The sequence below is a fragment of the Coregonus clupeaformis genome, chromosome 27, assembly GCF_020615455.1.
Source record: "Coregonus clupeaformis isolate EN_2021a chromosome 27, ASM2061545v1, whole genome shotgun sequence".
Taxonomy (NCBI): Eukaryota; Metazoa; Chordata; class Actinopteri; order Salmoniformes; family Salmonidae; genus Coregonus; species Coregonus clupeaformis.
Genome location: NC_059218.1, coordinates 24,373,021 through 24,395,915, shown reverse-complemented (window position 1 = coordinate 24,395,915; position 22,895 = coordinate 24,373,021). Strand labels below are relative to the sequence as shown.

Sequence of the window (22,895 nt, the reverse complement as noted above, 5' to 3'; positions counted from 1 at the left end):
GTGACTGAGGTTGTGGACAGGTGTCTTTTATACTGATAACAAGTTCAAACAGGTGCCATTAATACAGGTAACGAGTGGAGGACAGAGGAGCCTCTTAAAGAAGAAGTTACAGGTCTGTGAGAGCCAGAAATCTTGCTTGTTTGTAGGTGACCAAATACTTATTTTCCACCATAATTTGCAAATAAATTCATAAAAAATCCTACAATGTGATTTTCTGGATTTTCTTTTCTCAATTTGTCTGTCATAGTTGACGTGTACCTATGATGAAAATTACAGGCCTCTCTCATCTTTTTAAGTGGGAGAACTTGCACAATTGGTGGCTGACTAAATACTTTTTTCCCCCATTGTATATGTGTTCCATTGGGAGGATGAACTGTAAAGCTATCTGAAGAAGAAAATGAAGAAAAGCCAGAAGAATGAGTGCCGGGAAGGAGAGGGGTGGTCAACCGTGCCCGTAATTGGTATCAGGTTGATTGTGGGGGTCTGCACACTGCGGCATTTATAGTAATTTAGACAAAAAATGCATTGAGATAGCGATCTGTCAATATGGGGGTCGTGATGCGAAAAGTTAATGCTAGAAATATAAGATGAATATAATGTATGTCAGTCAATGTTAGTTAGTAGTACAGACTTTATATTTATTTCCCATATATAAATGTACATTCTGCCAGTGTCGGTGTGTGCTAAGTTGAGGGTCTTAAATTTAAGTGATAGACTCAACGTGAAGCACTAGGGACGGTCATTCTAAATTTGGGTTGAATACATTTTCAAAAGGTCAAATTATGATTCGGAAAGGCGAGAAGGAGAGACAGAGAGCAAAGTGAGGGGAGGGTGCACTGCTCATCCCGCAGGTGGTTTCTGAAACTAATTAAATATTTGTAGAATCCAGTGAGTCTAGGGAGGGTTCCTCCCAGGAAAACCTTATACAGTATCTCACAAAAGTGAGTACACCCCTCACATTTTTGTAAATATTTGCGTATATCTTTTCATTTGACAACACTGAAGAAATGACACTTTGCTACAATGTAAAGTAGTGAGTGTACAGCTTGTATAACAGTGTACATTTGCTGTCCCCTCAAAATAACACAACACACAGCCATTAATGTCTAAACAAGAGTGAGTACAACCCTAAGTGAAAATGTCCAAATTGGGCCCAAAGTGTCAATATTTTGTGTGGCCACCATCATTTTCCAGCACTGCCTTAACCCTCTTGGGCATGGAGTTCACCAGAGCTTCACAGGTTGCCACTGGAGTCCTCTTCCACTCCTCCATGACGACATCACGGAGCTGGTGGATGTTAGAGACCTTACACTCCTCCACCTTCCGTTTGATGATGCCCCACAGATGCTCAATAGGGTTTAGGTCTGGAGACATGCTTGGCCAGTCCATCACCTTTACCCTCAGCTTCTTTAGCAAGGCAGTGGTCGTCTTGGAGGTGTGTTTGGGGTCGTTATCATGTTGGAATACTGCCCTGCGGCCCAGTCTCCGAAGGGAGGGGATCATGCTCTGCTTCATTATGTCACAGTACATGTTGGCATTCATGGTTCCCTCAATGAACTGTAGCCCCAGTGCCGGCAGCACTCATGCAGCCCTAGACCATGACACTCCCACCACCATGCTTGACTGTAGTCAAGACACACTTGTCTTTGTACTCCTCACCTGGTTGCCGCCACACACGCTTGACACCATCTCATCAGACCACAGGACATGGTTCCAGTAATCCATGTCCTTAGTCTGCTTGTCTTCAGCAAACTGTTTGCGGGCTTTCTTGTGCATCATCTTTAGAAGAGGCTTCCTTCTGGGACGACAGCCATGCAGACCAATTTTATGCAGTGTGCGGCGTATGGTCTGAGCACTGACAGGCTTACCCCCCACCCCTTCAAACTCTGCAGCAATGTTGGCAGCACTCATACGTCTATTTCCCAAAGACAACCTCTGGATATGACGCTGAGCACGTGCTCTCAACTTCTTTGGTCGACCATGGCGAGGCCTGTTCTGAGTGGAACCTGTCCTGTTAAACCACTGTATGGTCTTGGCCACCATGCTGCAGCTCAGTTTTAGGGTCTTGGCAATCTTCTTATAGCCAAGGCCATCTTTATGTAGAGCAACAATTCTTTTTTTCAGATCCTCTGAGAGTTCTTTGCCATGAGGTGCCATGTTGAACTTCCAGTGACCAGTATGAGGGAGTGTGAGAGCGATGACACCAAATTTAACACACCTGCTCCCCAATCACACCTGAGACCTTGTAACACTAACGAGTCACATGACACCGGGGAGGGAAAATGGCTAATTGGGCCCAATTTGGACATTTTCACTTAGGGGTGTACTCACTTTTGTTGCCAGCGGTTTATACATTAATGGCTGTGTTGAGTTATTTTGAGGGGACAGCAAATGTACACTGTTATACAAGCTGTACACTCACTACTTTACACTGTAGCAAAGTGTCATTTCTTCAGTGTTGTCACATGAAAAGATATACTCAAATATTTACAAAAAATGTGAGGGGTGTACTCACTTTTGTGAGATCCTGTATATTCGTGTCTTCCGAGAGGGAGGTTATCAGAAAACCCACAATATTGTAGCTTGGACTAACCATAACTGAACATTGACAGTAGGGACTTTGTGGTCCTTGCCCCAATTTCCTTCTCATCAAGGGTGATGTGAAATTATTAAACATGTATTTTCTCTCTTCCCTGTTCAAGGCAATATGTTTTCTAGGTGGTGTGGAACATGTGAGTGACCATTGTTCCAGATGAGGGATATTGTTAGAAACGGACTAATTGACTTGAGCATGTTTTAGTATGCTTATAACTATATAAGTGGCCTATAAATAATAAACTTGGTTTCAGCTTTTTCTAGTTGTCAGTTTGAGTTTTTACTCAGAACCTAACAATGGTTATGCTTTTGGAAGCACATGGCATTAAGGGTGCTCCAAGTGCTTTACATAGATACAAATAAACATTGCAAATGTTAAATGGCAAAACAAAAGTCATAAAAGAAAAAGTGAAAATAACATCATTAGAGTTTTATTAAAGAAAAAAGAAAGAAAGAAACACCATTAAGCTACACAGTTCCGCCTTATGTACTGCAGTCCAATGTAATGGAAAGCCCTTTCTCCCTCTACATTAACCTTCCTGTTAAACTGGGGCCACTTCACTCCTTCATTACCTCACAATGGGCCTCGAGGTGTGATCCAGAGCACAAGGGCACCAGGGCAGCCATTGAGAAGCTTAGTGATTCCACAGGTATTCCCTGTTCCCCTGTCTGTCTCTCTCCACCATGGCTGGGAGGACAAGAGAACTCAGCCAAGAGGAGAGGAGAGAGATAGAGAGCGGGAAGATACAGAGAGAGACAAACACAGAGAAAGAGAGGGAGAGAAAGAGGGAGAGACAGAGAGAGAAAGGGGGGAAGTGCTGTACTAGACTCTTGCCAAGACTCCCACTCATTCCCAGTAGAGTGGATGGGAGCAGAGCGGAGCGCCAGGGGAGGAGAGGAGAGCTGGCCTTTTGACAGGATCCACTCAGACACACAGCATGTTCAAAACCCAGACCCAGACCCAGACCCAGGCCTATGCCCTGCCTACTTAGACAACACCAGTCAACAGATAGACCTCTCTGGACAGCACCGGTCCCCCTGGGTCTCCCTACTGCACTCACATTAACCTTGTACTGTAAAACACCTACTAATGCACTGCAGCAACAAGTACAGGCAAGGAATGACGGTGCCTGTCTACCACTGTTTTCCAGGGGAAATGGGTTTGCCCATTTCTGGCTGCTCATTGTGGTTGAGGTTTAAAATGAACAGCTGAGTGATTTAGCTGGTATAATAATAGCATGATATGCAGGCACTTTCATAAACAGATCATCGTTAGATTCACTGTTTGCGTAATGCACAAAGGATAAGAATGAAGTACCCTTTTGCAATTGTTTGAAGGTATTAAAGAGCATCACCGATTACACACTTACAGTATAAAACCTCAGTCATGTATTTTTTTGTAATTTTTTTATTTATTTTTTTGTCATTTAGCAGACGCTCTTATCCAGAGCGACTTACATGAGCAATTATGGTTAAGTGCCTTGCTCAAGGGCACATCCACAGATTTTTCACCTAATCGGCTCGGGGATTAGAACCAGCGACTTTTCGGTTACTGGCACAACGCTCTTAACCACTAAGGTACCTGCCCTGTGTCGGCTTTCGGTATCCATTGGTGTAAATTATATACTTTATCGTAATTACTGTATTTATTAACAAATGACTGCAGTATATTTGAGGGAATAGCCTGATATGGTAGAAGAGTTTCTGGTGATATTATTGCATTAGAATAACTGTTTTTATTATGTGATAAACCATTGATATTGACTTGTGGGGGAAATCAGTGGAGCTGTTATGGCACATTCTGGCTGAGGAGCTTATACGGTATGTCCACTCCACCTGCCAGCTGGCCACTGCAGTGTGATCAAAGGCAGGTGGAGTTGAATTCTTGATTTTGGACATTGGTAGAATAATTATACACAAATGCATTGATTGTGTATCTCTGGCACTGTGTAATATATGATGAGGAATGTGATGATATACCCAAATCTGAACATGATAGTATCAGAACATAATGATAAAATAATTAATAATTTGGTGGGTGCTTATATTTGTCCACATGTACATATGTGTATTATACGCATGTGTGAATTGGAAATTTGTTTTTTGCATATCCCCCTGAGACACCTTCGGAGAGTGGGATCACGGCCAGGGTCAGCCAATATCAACGGCGACCCTGGAGCAATTAGGGTTAGGTGCCTTGCTCAAGGGCACATCGACATGTTTGTCACCTTGTCAGCTTAGGGATTCAAACTAGTGGCCTTTCAGTTAATGGCCCAATGTGGATTATAATTTTTTGTAGGGGTTGATACATTTTTCGTTAAGGCAAATCAAGTCTGACATTTAAAAGTGGAAATTACAAACTTTAGATGCCTTGTAAAACCTTGAATACACTACAAGTTTACATTTCCTGCTGTGCAGGAAAATACTCAGCAACAAAAGAGTGATCAAATTAAGATCCTACACCTGTACTTCCAGCCTGACACTGGCAGACAAGCAGCTACACACCACCATGTGGGCTCTCCCCCACTCCCTCCATCAGTCTGTATGTCTATCTCTCCTCCCCTCTTTTCCTCTTGTTTTCCCCCTCTCCCAACTTGCACTCCCTTTGCCTCGTTCTCTCTCTCTCTCTCTCTCTCTCTCTCTCTCTCTCTCTCTCTCTCTCTCTCTCTCTCTCTCTCTCTCTCTCTCTCTCTCTCTCTCTCTCTCTCTCTCTCTCTCTCTCTCTCTCTCTCTCTCTCTCTCTCTCTCTCTCTCTCTCTCTCTCTCACACACACACACACACACACACACACACACACACACACACACACACACACACACACACACACAAAGCCCTCATTCTTTCAGTTGGTGGCTTTTCTTTCAAAACCGAAAGCTTGTGGAGGGAAAATGTACACTCCCCCCTCTGTGCAGCTGGGAACAGTCTCCCCCTCTACTTCATCATCACACACATACACATTCTCTCTCTCTCTCTCGCTTTCTCTCTCTCTCTCACACACACAGACACACACTGCTCGGGGTCAAAGGGGTCACAGACCACGCCCGTGAAGCCTGCGAGAGGAGGAGAGGAGGGGGAGGAAATCAGAGACACTCAGTCCCTCCTCGCAAATTGACGTACAAATAAACATCACTGAGGCTGTTTTTTCTCAACTTGCCCTGCTCTTTTCACTCCCTGCTTTACTTTTCTCCCTCTCTCGCTCTACTTCTCTCTCGCTCTACTCTCTCTCACTTAATACCCATCTCTCTCCCAACCTCTCTCCCCCTTCTCTCTCTCCTCCTTCTCCACCTTCCCCCTCTCACTCTGTCTTTTTTTGTTATCATGGAATTGGTATTTTCCACATGTGACTCATTTTTTCACTAGCCAGGGCCAAACTGTAAAAAGTCTGAGGCTGCAGGCAGCAGGCAGCAGATTCACTCCTCTCGGCAGTGTGCATTCCTTCAGGGGGCTCACAATTATCTCGGCAGGTTGTTTGTTGGGGACAATTACCCATAGTAAATGTTTTGTACATGACTGCTCGCTCAAAGTCCCATTGTGACATGTGTCAGAGCGACCTAGTTCACAATTCAGGCACAAACTCAAGGTATTATTCATCCCTGTTCTGTAGCTCCCCTCACAGTCACCGCCGTTTGAGTCAACCTACAGGAACAAACATGGCCATGTTGTTAAATGTTGTGAGGGTTCCCTGTTTTCGAGTATACCCTGTCACTTAAAGCCCTAACATCACAGAGAACCAAAGAACAAGGGAGGAGGGAAAAGAAAGCATGAAAGAGCGCCAGCCTGAAAAGAGGAGGGAAAGTTCAGCAGGCAGAGAAGCCCACGCGGATGGATGCCAAGTAAAACTCATTGACACAGAAAAGGCTGAGGAGCAATACTTAATCAGAGGAGGCCGTTATTAAAATCAGATTAAAGGGGCTGGTCTCTCGCTGGGTTCCCCTCAGCTCAAGAGGAGGAACAAAATGGAGTAGTATATCTACAGATGTAGGATCTTAACTTGAGCCAGTTTGCTACAGCAGGAAAATAATCTGAACTATTATGTGGATTATAATTTTTTGTATGGGGTTGATACAGTGCATTTTTCGTTAGGGCAAATCAAGTCTGACATTTCAAAGTGGAAATTACAAACTTTAAAAGCTTTTTTAAAACTCAAATACACTCCAAGTTTGCAATTCTCAGCAACAAAAGAGTGATCAAATTAAGATACTATATCTGTACTGGTGACTCAAGGGGTCCACATGTACTTAGGGGGTTGAGGAGTTGTTTAAACAAGGCAGAATATGCCAGCCTTATTGCTATTGCCATAGTTTTATTGCTTTTATTGCATACTCGGACATCATTTTGGAGACTAATATAAATCAGGATTTCCAATGTCTAGGGGTTTTAAATTGTAAAGACTGTAACAATTGCAGGAACTCTGGTGAAACGCAATGATACGGAATGTCAGTCATTGATGTGTATAATGACAAATTAAATGAATTATCGTGAATAGATACAGAACTAAAAACAAATGTTCACAATGAAAAACCATAGGCCTTTCTCTCTCAAACATACATTTAGTTTCCGTTTCATTTCTCTGCATAAGCAAAGCACAAAGCTAACCATACATGTCATTGCTATTAAAATAATGTTCTAGAAACAGGACTGGAGATCAAATTACGAGAGTTCTTCCACTGATGGACATTTGCCAAACAAGTGGTCATTTTCCATAAGATATTATACACTACCGGTCAAAAGTTTTAGAACACCTACTCATTCAAGGGGTTTTCTTTATTTTTACTATTTTCTACATTGTAGAATAATAGTGAAGACATCAAAACTATTAAATAACACATATGGAATCATGTAGTAACCAAAAAAGTGTTAAACAAATCAAAATATATTTGAGAGTCTTTAAATAGCCACCCTTTGCCTTGATGACAGCTTTGCACACTCTTGGCATTCTCTCAACCAGCTTCATGAGGTAGTCACCTGGAATGCATTTAAATTAACAGGTGTGCCTTCTTAAAAGTTAATTTGTGGAATGTCTTTCCTTCTTAATGCGTTCGAGCCAATCAGTTCTGTTGTGGCAAGGTAGGGGGGTATACATAAGATATCCCTATTTGGTAAAAGACCAAGTCCATACTATGGCAAGAACAGCTCCAATAAGCAAAGAGAGACGACAGTCCATCATTACTTTAGGACAATCCGGAAAATTTCAAGAACTTTGAAAAAAGTATTAAGCGCTATGATGAAACTGGCTCTCACGAGGACCACCACAGGAATGGAAGACCCAGAGTTACCTCTGCTGCAGAGGATAAGTTCATTAGAGTTACCCACCTCAGAAATTGCAGCCCAAATAAATGCTTCACAGAGTTCAATTAACAGACACATCTCAACATCAACTGTTCAGAGGAGACTGTGTGAATCAGGCCTTCATGGTCGAATTGCTGCAAAGAAACCACTACTAAAGGACACCAATAAGAAGAAGAGACTTGCTTGGGCCAAGAAACACGAGCAATGGACATTAGACCGGTGGAAATCTGTCCTTTGGTCTGGAGTCCAAATTGGAGATTTCTGGTTCTAACCTCTGTGTCTTTGTGAGACGCGGGGTGAACGGATGATCTCCGCATGTGTATTTCCCACCGTAAAGCACGGAGGAGGAGATGTTATGGTGTGGGGGTGCTTTGCTGGTGACACTGTCTGTGATTTATTTAGAATTCACAGCATTCTGCAGCGATACGCCATCCCATCTGGTTTGCGCTTAGTGGGACAATCATTTGTTTTTCAACAGGACAATGACCCAACACACCTCCAGGCTGTGTAAGGGCTATTTTACCAAGACGGAGAGTGATGGAGTGCTGCATCAGATGACCTGGCCTCCACAATCCCCCGACCTCAACCCAATTGAGATGGTTTGGGGATGAGTCGGACCGCAGAGTGAAGGAAAAGCAGCCAACAAGTGCTCAGCATATGTGGGAACTCCTTCACTATTGGAAAAGCATTCCAGGTGAAGCTGGTTGAGAAAATGCCAAGCGTGTGCAAAGCTGTTATCAAGGCAAAGGGTGGCTATTTGAAGATCCTCAAATATAAAATATATTTTGATTTGTTTAACACTTTTTTGGTTACTACATGATTCCATATGTGTTATTTCATAGTTTTGATGTCTTCACTATTATTCTACAACGTAGAAAATAGTAAAAAACTAAGAAAAACCCTTGAATGAGTAGGTGTTGTAAAACCTTTGACCGGTAGTGTATATCCTGAACATGTTTCTTTCCTGTTCATACTGCAGCAGTAGTTCCAACCCTTTCAGCCCCTTCCTGGCGTTGACCCTCTTTACCCTGATAGGACAGTTTCCTTGTTGACCTAATCTAATTCATCCAACCTCCACTCCCCTCTTCACATCTCCAATCATACCTAGACTTGCAAAGCTACTGGTAATTTACCAAAGTTGCCGGAATCTTCAGTAATTTTGGTAATTAACAGAAAATATTTGGCAATCTATCGTAACTTTGGTAATTTATACTTGAATAACTTTTTTTTAAATGCATATATAGTATAACATTTGTATATCTGTGTCCATATTGTCCATGAGTTTCTGGTACATAGATAATATGGTTCAAGAGAAAATAGCCTAATTAATTGCAAAAAAAGCATCTAATCAACAGTGCCATTATTTTTCAATTAACTCTGCAACTCTTCCAGCTATTGAAGTTTTTCACAACTGTCACCAGTTTGATGACAAAACATTGACAACAAATACATTTTGACATTGTAAAATAAATAAAGTTGTGTTAAAAAATAAAGGATATTTTATGCTTAAACACCAATGATATTCGCTAAGTTGATGGTTTATATTTAGGATAAAGCTTTAAAGCTTTGTCATTCTATTTTTAATTATTAAATCATCTTATATAATTATGTCATATGTTTTACATTTGATAAGGCCACACAGAGGGACAGAGATAATTACAGACACCTGTGATAATCTAAAGTACCCAAAAGGTCCACTTGATGTATTGTGATAGTGTCCAGTAATATACCCTCCCTTTGCAACTCTAGTCATACCTTCCCTAAATGCTTTCCTAACAACACAACAACACTTTTCTGAAATCACTCTCCCACACACACACACACACACACACACACACACACACACACACACACACACACACACACACACCTTATTAGGCCCCAGTCAGAAACATGAGCACACACACCATTCCATGTTAAACATTAAATGTGCATCCAAGATCTTTAGGGGTATCAAATCCCACCTTGGCTATGTGTGCAGGGTCATATTTACCATACAGCCGGTAAAGTGCGGCGCACTAAGACTAGGAGATTAGGAGGGGGAAAGCAACACTGTCTGGCGTTTCACCTCTATAATGCCTAGGTCACATCTCCCAGCACCTGTCTATAACATTAAACTAGCTGGCAACTTGTGGATGGAAAGACAAAAGAACACATTGAGGGGAAGAAAGAGAGAAAAACTGTCAAAAGGGAAGAGCCTGGTGTTTTTCTTCCTCCCTCCGTTCATTGGTTCTCTCTTTCTTTCTCTCATTGATTTGCTCAGGGAGCTATATTTAGCACATGATGTATGGCAGTGAGATCACTGAAACAATGGCAATGTCTCAGACAGCAGGAGAGAGGGAGAGAAAGGAGGACAGAACAGTAAGGTATGGAGAGAGAAGAATAAGGGACGCACTGGGGGATGTACCTTCTGTCCACACAGATGTAGGATCTTAATTTGAGCCAGTTTGTTACAGCAGGAAAATAATCCTGCAGCAACAGGAAATATGAATTATTATGTGGATTATAATTAATGGGCATTTTTTGTAGGGGTTGATACATTTCGCATTAGGGCGTTCTGACGTTTTAAAGTGGAAATTACAAACTTTAGAAGCCTGCTGTGCAGGAAAATTCTCAGCAACAAAAGAGTAATCTAATTAAGATCCTACATCTGTACACTCTTAGAAAAAAAAGGTACTATCTTGAACCTAAAAGGGTTATTTGGCTGTCCCCATAATATTACCCTTTGAAGAACCCATTTTGGTTCCAGGTAGGACACTATTGGGTTCCATGTAGAACCCTTTCCCCAAAGGGTTCTACATGGAAGGCAAAATAGTTCTACCTAGAACCAAACAGGGTTCTCCTATGGGCACAGCCAAAGAACCCTTTTGGAACAATTTTTTCCAAGTGTGTAGACACCAATGCAACGCCTATCTGTACATTCCAACATGCAACAATGTCGTGACCCCTCCATACTGTATATTGTGTAAATCTAAAATAATTATACCAACTTAAACATTTTATCAGAGACACTAGCTGGGTAGATTTAAGTGAATATTTAAACAATGAGGAATAAAAGAAACCTTATCTTTTATTTATTTGTCCTTTATAAATACAGATGATCCCAATTGAGATTTAAAAAACAATTTTTCAAAGGATTTTCAAGGGAGACCTATTCCAGGACGGCAGCAAAAAAATAGAACTACTAATAGAATCCTAGCCAGCACAGACAAATATAGCCAAATAAATACAGCCATAATAATCATATGCACTGATGCCATTCTGGCTAGTGGAGCAGGACCTTGGTACAGTACAGACTACACACAAGAGATTATGTGATCACAGTGAGACAGGACAGGTGGAGGCAGAGGTGAGACTTCCTCCAGCGCTCAAGTACACACACAAATTTGGCATAGTTTATTTCAGAGAACAATTACCTGGGAACCTTACAACCTCTGGCAGCACAGAAACTCCTGCCAATTACAGACACACACACACACGCACACACACACACATCATCTATGGCTTCACAAGGCATGGCAGGCAGCTCTCTCCCGAGGGCCATAGCCCCTAGCCCCAGCGCTCTGCTCTGACAGAGGAAACGTTTTTGTCTGCTATCTTGCCAAGGTGTCCATGCTGTTGTTGTGAATGACAAGCCTCCAGTCATATCAGTTCTGTTCATCCCCTCTCTCTCTTTATAAGGGATTTCATTATCACAGATTATTTTCTCAGCATTGTCAGTCTAATCCACTTGTTGTGTTAAGATCTTTATTACCCCATCCCATCCTACTGATAACAATCTCTCTTTATTTACTCCTTTCATTACCAACTTTCCATTTGCTGCTTTATCAATTTGCTCTCATTTCCAGTGAAAATTGTTGGTGGAATAGAAATACACCGGACAAGCCTGGAAGAAGTGTTTCAGTCAGATAATGAAAAGTGTAGTGTCTACTATATTGTTTTTACAATTGACATTAATTTGAGCATAACCATTTGGTTAAAGTAACACTAGCCTGATCAATAACCACATAAAATTAAATGATGTGATGAGATTTTCTTTCCATATTCATAACACGAGTGAATAACCTGATGTGGCTCCTGATCCTGACATGATGAGGTGATTCATTGCATTCCTCTCCCCCTCTCCGTTCACCTTGGCCACATGCTGTTCAGGTGTAGGAGCAGGAGCAGCACTGACTGGTGCTCAAAGTCAACCATCAGGTCATAGTGCCCTTCAGCAATCTGCCAGAGCCTCCAACACAGTGCAACCCACCATGAGTGGAATGGGTTCTCCTCTCCTAGGCAATCAGCAATTAGTACTGGGCGGTGTGCTCTTCACCTCTGCTAGGCAATTAGCAATTAGTGTTAGTACTTCAGTCTCCTGTTTTTTCAGTGACAGCTGTAAGCGGTGGTCGTGTCAGTGACGGTCTCGTCGCCGAAACAAAGACGGTTCTGCCAAGTTGTTCTGCAGAGTTTTCAAGGAAGAAAAGAGAGGAAGGCTCCACACAACTCTCTCACTTGAGTATCTTACCTAGTTGTTTTCAGATGATCTCATTTTGCTATTTTGTAGCTTTGTCAACTACAGTGGCTTGCGAAATGATTCACCCCCCTTGGCATTTTTCCTATTTTGTTGCCTTACAACCTGGAATTAAAATAGAATTTTGGGGGGTTTGTATCATTTGATTTACACAACATGCCTACCACTTTGAAGATGCAAAATACTTTTTTTTGTGAAACAAACAAGAAATAGGACAAAAAAACAGAACTTGAGCGTGCATAACTATTCACCCCCCCAAAGTCAATACTTTGTAGAGCCACCTTTTGCAGCAATTACAGCTGCAAGTTTCTTGGGGTATGTCTCTATAAGCTTGGCACATTTAGCCACTGGGATTTTTGCCCATTCTTCAAGGCAAAAGTTCAAGTTGGATGGATTCAGCTGGTGTACAGCAATCTTTAAGTCATACCACAGATTCTCAATTGGATTGAGGTCTGGGCTTTGACTAGGCCATTCCAAGACATTTAAATGTTTCCCCTTAAATCACTCAAGTGTTGCTTTAGCAGTATGCTTAGGGTCATTGTCCTGCTGGAAGGTGAACCTCCGTCCCAGTCTCAAATCTCTGGAAGACTGAAACAGGTTTCCCTCAAGAATTTCCCTGTATTTAGCGCCATCCATCATTCCTTCAGTTCTGACCAGTTTCCCAGTCCCTGCCGATGAAAAACATACCTACAGCATGATGCTGCCACCACCATGCTTCACTTTGGGGATTGTGTTCTCGGGGTGATGAGAGGTGTTGGGTTTGCGCCAGACATAGCGTTTTCCTTGATGGCCAAAAAGCTAAATTTGTGTCTCATCTGACCAGAGTACCTTCTTCCATATATTTGAGGAGTCTCCCACATGCCTTTTGGCAAACACCAAACGTGTTTGCTTATTTTTTTCTTTAAGCAATGGCTTTTTTCTGGCCACTCTTCCGTAAAGCCCAGCTCTGTCCAGTGTACGGCTTAAAGTGGTCCTATGGACAGATACTCCAATCTCCGCTGTGGAGCTTTGCAGCTCCTTCAGGGTTATCTTCTGGCTTCTTTGTTGCCTCTCGGATTAATGCCCTCCTTGCCTGGTCCGTGAGTTTTGGTGGGCGGCCCTCTCTTGGCAGGTTTGTTGTGGTGCCATATTCTTTAAATTTTTTAATAATGGATTTAATGGTACTCTGTGGGATGTTCAGAGTTTCTGATATTTTTTTATAACCCAACCCTGATCTGTACTTCCCACAATTTTGTCCCTGACCTGTTTGGAGAGCTCCTTGGTCTTCATGGTGCCACTTGCTTGGTGGTGCCCCTTGCTTAGTGGTGTTGCAGACTCTGGGGCCTTTCAGAACAGGTGTATATATACTGAGATCATGTGACACTTAGATTGCACACAGGTGGACTTTATTTAACTAATTATGTGACTTCTGAAGGTAATTGGTTGCACCAGATCTTATTTAGGGGCTTCATAGCAAAGGGGGTGAATACATACAGTGGGGAAAAAAGTATTTAGTCAGCCACCAATTGTGCAAGTTCTCCCACTTAAAAAGATGAGAGAGGCCTGTAATTTTCATCATAGGTACACGTCAACTATGACAGACAAAACATTTTAATGAATTTATTTGCAAATTATGGTGGAAAATAAGTATTTGGTCAATAACAAAAGTTTCTCAATACTTTGTTATATACCCTTTGTTGGCAATGACACAGGTCAAACGTTTTCTGAGTGGCGCAGTGGTCTAAGGCACTGCATCACAGTGCTAGCTGTGCCACTAGAGATCCTGGTTCGAATCCAGGCTCTGTCGTAGCCGGCCGCGACCGGGAGACCCATGGGGCGGCGCACAATTGGCCCAGCGTCGTCCAGGGTAGGGGAGGGAATGGCTGGCAGGGAGGTAGCTCAGGTGGTAGAGCATGGCGTTTGCAACGCCAGGGTTGTGGGTTCGATTCCCATGGGGGGCCAGTATAAAAAAATAAAAAAATAATAATAATAATGTATGCACTCACTAACTGTAAGTCGCTCTGGATAAGAGCGTCTGCTAAATGACTAAAATGTAAATGTATTTTGGCCCATTCCTCCATGCAGATCTCCTCTAGAGCGTGATGTTTTGGGGGCTGTCGCTAGCAACACGGACTTTCAACTCCCCTCCAAAGATTTTCTATGGGGTTGAGATCTGGAGACTGGCTAGGCCACTCCAGGACTTGAAATGCTTCTTACGAAGCCACTCCTTCGTTGCCCGGGCGGTGTGTTTGGGATCATTGTCATGCTGAAAGACCCAGCCACGTTTCATCTTCAATGCCCTTGCTGATGGAAGGAGGTTTTCACTCAAAATCTCACGATACATGGCCCCATTCATTCTTTTCCTTTACACGGATCAGTCGTCCTGGTCCCTTTGCAGAAAAACAGCCCCAAAGCATGATGTTTCCACCCCATGCTTCACAGTAGGTATGGTGTTCTTTGGATGCAACTCAGCATTCTTTGTCCTCCAAACACGACGAGTTGAGTTTTTACCAAAAAGTTCTATTTTGGTTTCATCTGACCATATGACATTCTCCCAATCCTCTTCTGGATCATCCAAATGCACTCTAGCAAACTTCAGACGGGCCGGGACATGTACTGGCTTAAGCAGGGGGACACGTCTGGCACTGCAGGATTTGAGTCCCTGTAGTGTGTTACTGATGGTAGGCTTTGTTACTTTGGTCCCAGCTCTCTGCAGGTCATTCACTAGGTCCCCCGTGTGGTTCTGGGATTTTTGCTCACCGTTCTTGTGATCATTTTGACCCCACGGGGTGAGATCTTGCGTGGAGCCCCAGATCGAGGGAGATTATCAGTGGTCTTGTATGTCTTCCATTTCCTAATAATTGCTCCCACAGTTGACTTCTTCAAACCAAGCTGCTTACCTATTGCAGATTCAGTCTTCCCAGCCTGGTGCAGGTCTACAATTTTGTTTCTGGTGTCCTTTGACAGCTCTTTGGTCTTGGCCATAGTGGAGTTTGGAGTGTGACTGAGGTTGTGGACAGGTGTCTTTTATACTGATAACAAGTTCAAACAGGTGCCATTAATACAGGTAACGAGTGGAGGACAGAGGAGCCTCTTAAAGAAGAAGTTACAGGTCTGTGAGAGCCAGAAATCTTGCTTGTTTGTAGGTGACCAAATACTTATTTTCCACCATCATTTGCAAATAAATTCATAAAAAATCCTACAATGTGATTTTCTGGAGAAAAAAATTCTCAATTTGTCTGTCATAGTTGACATGTACCTATGATGAAAATTACAGGCCTCTCTCATCTTTTTAAGTGGGAGAACTTGCACAATTGGTGGCTGACTAAATACTTTTTTCCCCCATTGTATATGTGTTCCATTGGGAGGATGAACTGTAAAGCTATCTGAAGAAGAAAATGAAGAAAAGCCAGAAGCCAGATGGCTGGCAGGGAGGTAGCTCAGGTGCTAGAGCATGGCGTTTGCAACGCCAGGGTTGTGGGTTCGATTCCCATGGGGGGCCAGTATTAAAAAATAAAAATAATAATAATAATAATAATAATAATAATGTATGCACTCACTAACTGTAAGTCGCTCTGGATAAGAGCGTCTGCTAAATGACTAAAATGTAAATGTATTTTGGCCCATTCCTCCATGCAGATCTCCTCTAGAGCAGTGATGTTTTGGGGCTGTCGCTAAATACTTTTTTTTCCCACTGTATGCACACACCACTTTTCCGTTATTTATTTTGTATAATTTTTTGAAACAAGTTGTGTTTTTCATTTCACTTCACCAATTTGGACTATTTTGTGTATGTCCATTTCATGAAATCCAAATAATAATCAATTTAAATTACAGGTTGTAATGCAACAAAATCGGAAAAACGCCAAGGGGGGTGAATACTTTTGCAAGGCACTGTATGTGTGTGTGCTTTCTATACCTGTTCGCTCCTCTCCCTGTAGGCTTTACAGACGCTCTCCACCCCTTGGCTGCAACCCTTTGTGATGGGAAATGTTATGTTTGTGATTTTCTAATAACCAATTTGACTGGGTTCATGCAAGTGACTGATTGATCGTGCCTGGGAGGAATCTTCACTATCATTATCTTCAATTTGGCAGTACGCCCAGAACCTTGTTTTGAGAACGAAAGGGATATCTCAGTTTCAAGGTCTCAGCTTGGAGAGAAGAAGCCTCGTGAGTTATTGGTCGGTCACATGCACGAACCAAACGTTAATGATGAATTCATTATGAATAATGAATAAGCTAAATCATGCAAATATAACTTGTCTGTGTAAGCAGTAAATAAGATAACTAACGGGACTGCCTTGGTGGAGCTCCTGACCGACATGTGTATATTGGTGCATTGAGTTGGTTGGAACCTCTCCAGTGCGCTGATAATAAAGATGATTAATTTCATATTGACTTCAGGTGTCCCTGGTGGTAATTTCCACGACGTGGTGTTGAATTTCCATGACAATTAATTGTAGTAGAAATTACCACCAGGGACACCTGAAGTCAATCTTAAATGAATCGTTCTTTGTTAACAGCAAGCTGGAGAGGTCACAGTCAAACTTAGATGCATAAAGTACCGGTCTGAAGTGAGCTCCACCGGGGCAGTCCCTTTAGTTCTCTTATATACTGCTGTCACTTGTCCACTCAAGCTTAACATTGTCGTCATCTATTGCCCACTAGGTGCCCTTAGAGAGTTCCTCAATGAGCTTGACACCTTGATAAGCTAATTTCCTGACGATGGCTCACCGCCCATCGTACAGGGCAACTTCAACCTCCCGACGTATGCCTTAGATTAATTTATTTCCACCTATTTTTCTTTCCCCTCCTTGCATCTTTTGACCTCACCCTTTCCCAGTCCCCTCCCACTCACAAGGCAGGCAATACAGTTGACCTCATCTTTACTAGAGGCTGTTCGCCTACTAATCTCACTGCAACCCCCATCCAGGTCTCTGATCACTACTTTGTTTCCTTTTCAGTCTCCTTCTCCTCCAACCCTACCCACTCAGCCCTTACCCAGATGATCATGCGCCATCGCAATCTTCGCTCTCTCTCTCTCCCAATACTCTCTCCTCTTCTATCCTATCGTCTCTCTCTTCTGCTAAATCCTTCTCCCTCCTGTCTCCTGATTCTGCCTCTTCTACCCTACTCTCCTTCCTTTCCGCATCCTATGACTCACACTGTCCCCTTTCCTCCCGGCCGGCTCGGCCCTCCCCTCCTGCTCCGTGGCTGAGTCCCTCATTGCGAGTTTACAGAACAGGACTGCAGGCAGCAGAGCGAAAATGGAGGAAAACTAAACTTCCGGAGGACCTATCATCCTGTCACTACCTCCTCTCTACCTTCTCTTCCTCTGTATAAGCCACTTTCTATCACTCAAAATTTCAAGCTTCTGCCTCTGTTTCAGTCTTCCAGAGATTTGAGACTGGGACGGAGGTTCACCTTCCAGCAGGACAATGACCCTAAGCATACTGCTAAAGCAACACTCGAGTGGTTTAAGGGGAAACATTTAAATGTATTGGAATGGCCTAGTCAAAGCCCAGACCTCAATCCAATTGAGAATCTGTGGTATGACTTAAAGAAAGATTGCTGTACACCAGCGGAACCCATCCAACTTGAAGGAGCTGGAGCAGTTTTGCTTTGAAAATGCCAAATCCCTTGGCTAGATGTGCCAAGCTTATAGAGACATACCCCAAGAGACTTGCAGCTGTAATTGCTGCAAAAGGTGGCTCTACAAAGTATTGAATTTGGGGGTGTGAATAGTTATGCACGCTCAAGTTCTTTTTTTTGGTCTTATTTGTTGTTTGTTTCACAAAAAAATGTATTTTGCATCTTCAAAGTGGTAGGCATGTTGTGTTAATCAAATGATGCAAACCCCACAAAAATCTATTTTAATTCCAAGTTGCAAGGCAAGAAAATAGGAAAAATGCCAAGGGGGGTGAATACTTTCGCAAGCCACTGTATTTGGACGAGCAATGTTGGAGCGGCATAGACTAAAATACAGTAGAATAGAATAAAATACATATAATATGAGTAATACAAAATATGTAAACATTATTAAAGTGACTAGTGATTTCAAGTCTATCTATATAGGGCAGCAGCCTTTAAGGTGCAAGGTTACGTAACCGGGTGGAAGCCGGCTAGTGATGGCTATTTAACAGTCTGATGGCCTTGAGATAGAAGCTGTTTTTCAGTCTCTCAGTCCTAGCTTTGATGCACCTGTACTGACCAACTGGATGATATCGGGGTGAACAGGCAGTGGCTCGGGTGGTTATTGTCCTTGATGATCTTTTTGGGCTTCCTGTGACATCGGGTGCTGTAGGTGTCCTGGAGGGCAGGGAGTTTGCCTCCGGTGATGCGTTGGGCAGACCACCCCACCTTCTGGAGAGCTCTGTGGTTGCGGGCAGTGCAGTTGCCGTACCAGGCGGTGATACAGCCCGACAGGATGCTCTCAAATGTGCATCTGTAAAAGTTTGTGAGGATTTTAGGTGCCAAGCCAAATTTCTTCAGCCTCCTGAGTTTGAAGAGGCGCTGTTGTGCCTTCTTCATCACATTGTCTGTGTGGGTGGACCATTTCAGTTTGTCGGTGATGTGTACGCCGAGGAACTTGAAGCTTTTCACCTTCTCCACCGCGGTCCCGTCGATGTGGATAGGTGGGTGCTCCCTCTCTTGTTTCCTGAAGTCCACGATCAGCTCCTTTGTTTTGTTGACGTTGAGTGAGAGGTGATTTTCCTGGCACCACACTCCCAGGGCCCTCACCTCCTACCTGTAGTCTGACTCGTCATTGTTGTTAATCAGGCCTACTACTGTTGTGTCGTCTGCAAATTTGATGATTGAGATGGGAGGCGTGCGTGGCCACGCCGTCATGGGTGAACAGGGAGTACAGGAGGGAAGCTGAGCATGCACCCTTGTGGGGCCCCAGTGTTCAGCGAAGTTGAGGTGTTGTTTACTGCCTTCACCACCTGGGGGTGGCCCATCAGGAAGTCCAGGACCTAGTTGCACAGAGCGAGGTTCAGACCCACGGCCCCAAGCTTAATGATGAGCTTGAAGGGTGCTGAATGCTGAGCTATAGTCAATGAACAGCATTCTTATATAGGTATTCCTCTTGTCCAGATGGGATAGGGCAGTGAGCATTGCCATGGCGATTGCATCGTCTGTGGATCTATTGGGGGCGGTAAGCAAATTGAAGTGGGTCTAGGATGTCAGGTAAGGTAGAGGTGATATGATCCTTGACTAGTCTCTCAAGCACTTCATGATGACAGAAGTGAGTGCTTCAGGGGCGATAGTCATTTACTTCAGTTAACTTTGCTTTCTTGGGTACAGGAACATGCTCTGAGAACGCGGCTAGGGATGCCGTCTGGGCCGGCAGCCTTGCGAGGGTTAACACGCTTAAATGTCTTTGGCCACGGAGAAGGAGAGCCCACAGTCCTTGGTAGCTGGCTGCGTCGGTGGCACTGTGTTTTCCTCGGTGTCCGCAACGTGACTGGTTTTCCCTTTGTAGTCTGTGATTGTCTGTAGACCCTGACACATACAGTTGAAGTCAGAAGTTTACATAAACCTTAGCCAAATACATTTAAACTCAGTTTTTCACAATTCCTGACATTTAATCCTAGTAAATATTCCCTGTCTTAGGTCAGTTAGGATCACCACTTTATTTTAAGAATGTGAAATGTCAGAATAATAGTAGAGAGAATGATTTATTTCAGCTTTTATTTCTTTCATCACATTCCCAGTGGGTCAGAAGTTTACATACACTCAATTAGTATTTGGTAGCATTGCCTTTAAATTGATTAACTTGGGTAAAAACGTTTGGGTAGCCTTCCACAAGCTTCCCCACAATAAGTTGGGTGAATTTTGGCCCATTCCTCCTGACAGAGCTGGTGTAACTGAGTCAGGTTTGTAGGCCTCCTTGCTCGCACACGCTTTTTCAGTTCTGCCCACAAATGTTCTATAGGATTGAGGTCAGGGCTTTGTGATGGCCACTCCAATACCTTGACTTTGTTGTCCTTAAGCCATTTTGCCACAACTTTGGAAGTATGCTTGGGGTCATTGTCCATTTGGAAGACCCATTTGCGACAAAGCTTTAACTTCCTGACTGATGTCTTGAGATGTTGCTTCAATATATCCACATAATTTTCCTTCCTCATGATGCCATCTATTTTGTCAAGTGCACCAGTCCCTCCTGCAGCAAAGCACCCCCACATCATGATGCTGCCACCCCCGTGCTTCACGGTTGGGATTGTGTTCTCTGGCTAGCAAGCATCCCCCTTTTTCCTCCAAACATAACGATGGTCATTATGGCCTATTTTTGTTTCATCAGACCAGAGGACATTTCCCCAAAAAGTACGATCTTCGTCCCCATGTGCAGTTGCAAACCGTAGTCTGTCTTTTTTATGGCGGTTTTGGAGCAGTGGCTTCTTCCTTGCTGAGCGGCCTTTCTGGTTATGTTGATATAGGACTCGGTTTACTGTGGATATAGATACTTTTGTACCTGTTTCCTCCAGCATCTTCACAAGGTCCTTTGCTGTTGTTCTTGGATTGATTTGCACTTTTCATACCAAAGTACGTTCATGTCTAGGAGACAGAACGCGTCTCCTTCCTGAGCAGTATGACGGCTGCGTGGTCCCATGGTGTTTATACTTGCATACTATTATTTGAACAGATGAACGTGGTACCTTCAGGCGTTAGGAAATTGCTCCCAAGGATGAACGGACTTGTGGAGGTCTACAATTTTTTTTCTGAGGTCTTGGCTGATTTCTTTTGATTTTCCCATGATGTCAAGCAAAGAGGCACTGAGTTTGAAGGTAGGCCTTGAAATACATCCACAGGTACACCTCCAATTGACTCAAATGATGTCAATTAGCCTATCAGAATCTTCTAAAACCATGACATCATTTTCCTGGAATTTTCCAAGCTGTTTAAAGGCACAGTCAACTTAGTGTATGTAAACTTCTGACCCACTGGAATTGTGATACATTGAATTATAAGTTAAATAATCTGTCTGTAAACAATTGTTGGAAAAATTACTTGTGTCATGCACAAAGTAGATGTCCTAACCGACTTGCCAAAACTATAGTTTGTGAACAAGAAATTTGTGGAGTGTTTGAAAAACGAGTTTTAATGACTCAAACAGACTTCAACTGTACGTCTTGTGTCTGAGCCATTGAATTGTGACTCCACTTTGTCTATGTACTGACATTTTGCCTGTCTGGTTGCCTTACGGAGGGAATAACTACACTGTTTGTATTCGGCCAGATTCCCAGTCACTTGCCATGGTTAAATTGAGAGCTTCAAGTTCCTTGGTGTCCACATCACCAACGAACTATCATGGTCCAAACACACCAAGACAGTTGTGAAGAGGGCATGACAACACCTTTTCCCCCTGAGGAGACTGAAAAGATTTGGCATGGGTCCCCAGATCCTCAAAGTTATACAGTAGTACACTTATTTCCCTCATTAAAATGCAAATCAATTTATAAAATTTTTGACATGCGTTTTTCTGGATTTTGTAGTTGTTATTCTGTCTCTCACTGTTCAAATAAACCTACCATTAAAATTATAGACTGATCATTTCTTTGTCAGTGGGCAAACGTACAAAATCAGCAGGGGATCAAATACTTTTTTCCCTCACTGTATGACTCTGGGTCCAACTGGGTTATGGTAGTCATGACAACACTAACATCAACAGTCCCATCTAATAACCACACAGTTGAATGTAATCATTACAGTAGCTCCATAGGTTAAAATAGTCAGAGTACCATGAGGTCTTGACCGTATGTCCGTGGACACAGAGTGACTCATCTTAGAGTACGGCACGTCACAGCCTCTCAGGCTGCTCATTGCACATGCATGACACAGCCCACACTGTAGGGCACAGGCAAAGCACATACTGATAAATAACTTCTCCTCCACAGCAGAACTAGATCAGATTACCCCTTACCACCGTTCCAAAAAGAGTCATCTCAGAAATAAAGGAATAAGAGATTTTCATAAAGCAGTATTACTGAGAGAGTGAAAATATAGGGCAATTCCACCAGGTCTTAGGGCCCTGGGGAAGCTAATCGCAGAGCTACATGCATTGGGCATGATGTTTAAACACTCGACTGGTTCGACATTGAGACAATGACAATGGCATACAGAGCCGGGGCTGAGAGAGAGCCTGAGACACTGATACCTGAACACAGATGGAGCATATGTGGACTGTCGTCTGAGGTACCAGATTTAATTAGATTTACTGCCATGGCAAAGATTACACAGCTCATTTGAATATCAGAGCTAAAGCATGAAAGTGTATTTTTTCAGGTACCTTAATTATAATAGCCTACTTTATTATCAATAATAATAACATTGAAATGCAAAGTCAAATTTGGTGCAAGTAGATAAATAAGTGTTATTTCACCTCATTTAGCATTAAGTAGTCTACTCCTTGAAGGGAAAATGGTGTAAACTTTGCAGTGGTGTAAAATCTTAGTACATCTGGCTCACAATGAGTGTGTACAGTGCCTTGCAAAAGTATTCATTCCCCTTGGTG

At 42.9% G+C, this 22,895-nt stretch overlaps 1 protein-coding gene across 4 annotated transcripts in view; it reads right to left on the bottom strand.

The window, feature by feature from the left end:
- The window catches only part of LOC121542209 (mediator of RNA polymerase II transcription subunit 13-like), a 126,074-nt gene that overhangs the window by 68,165 nt on the left and 35,014 nt on the right, over positions 1-22,895 (bottom strand). The window lies entirely within an intron of this gene.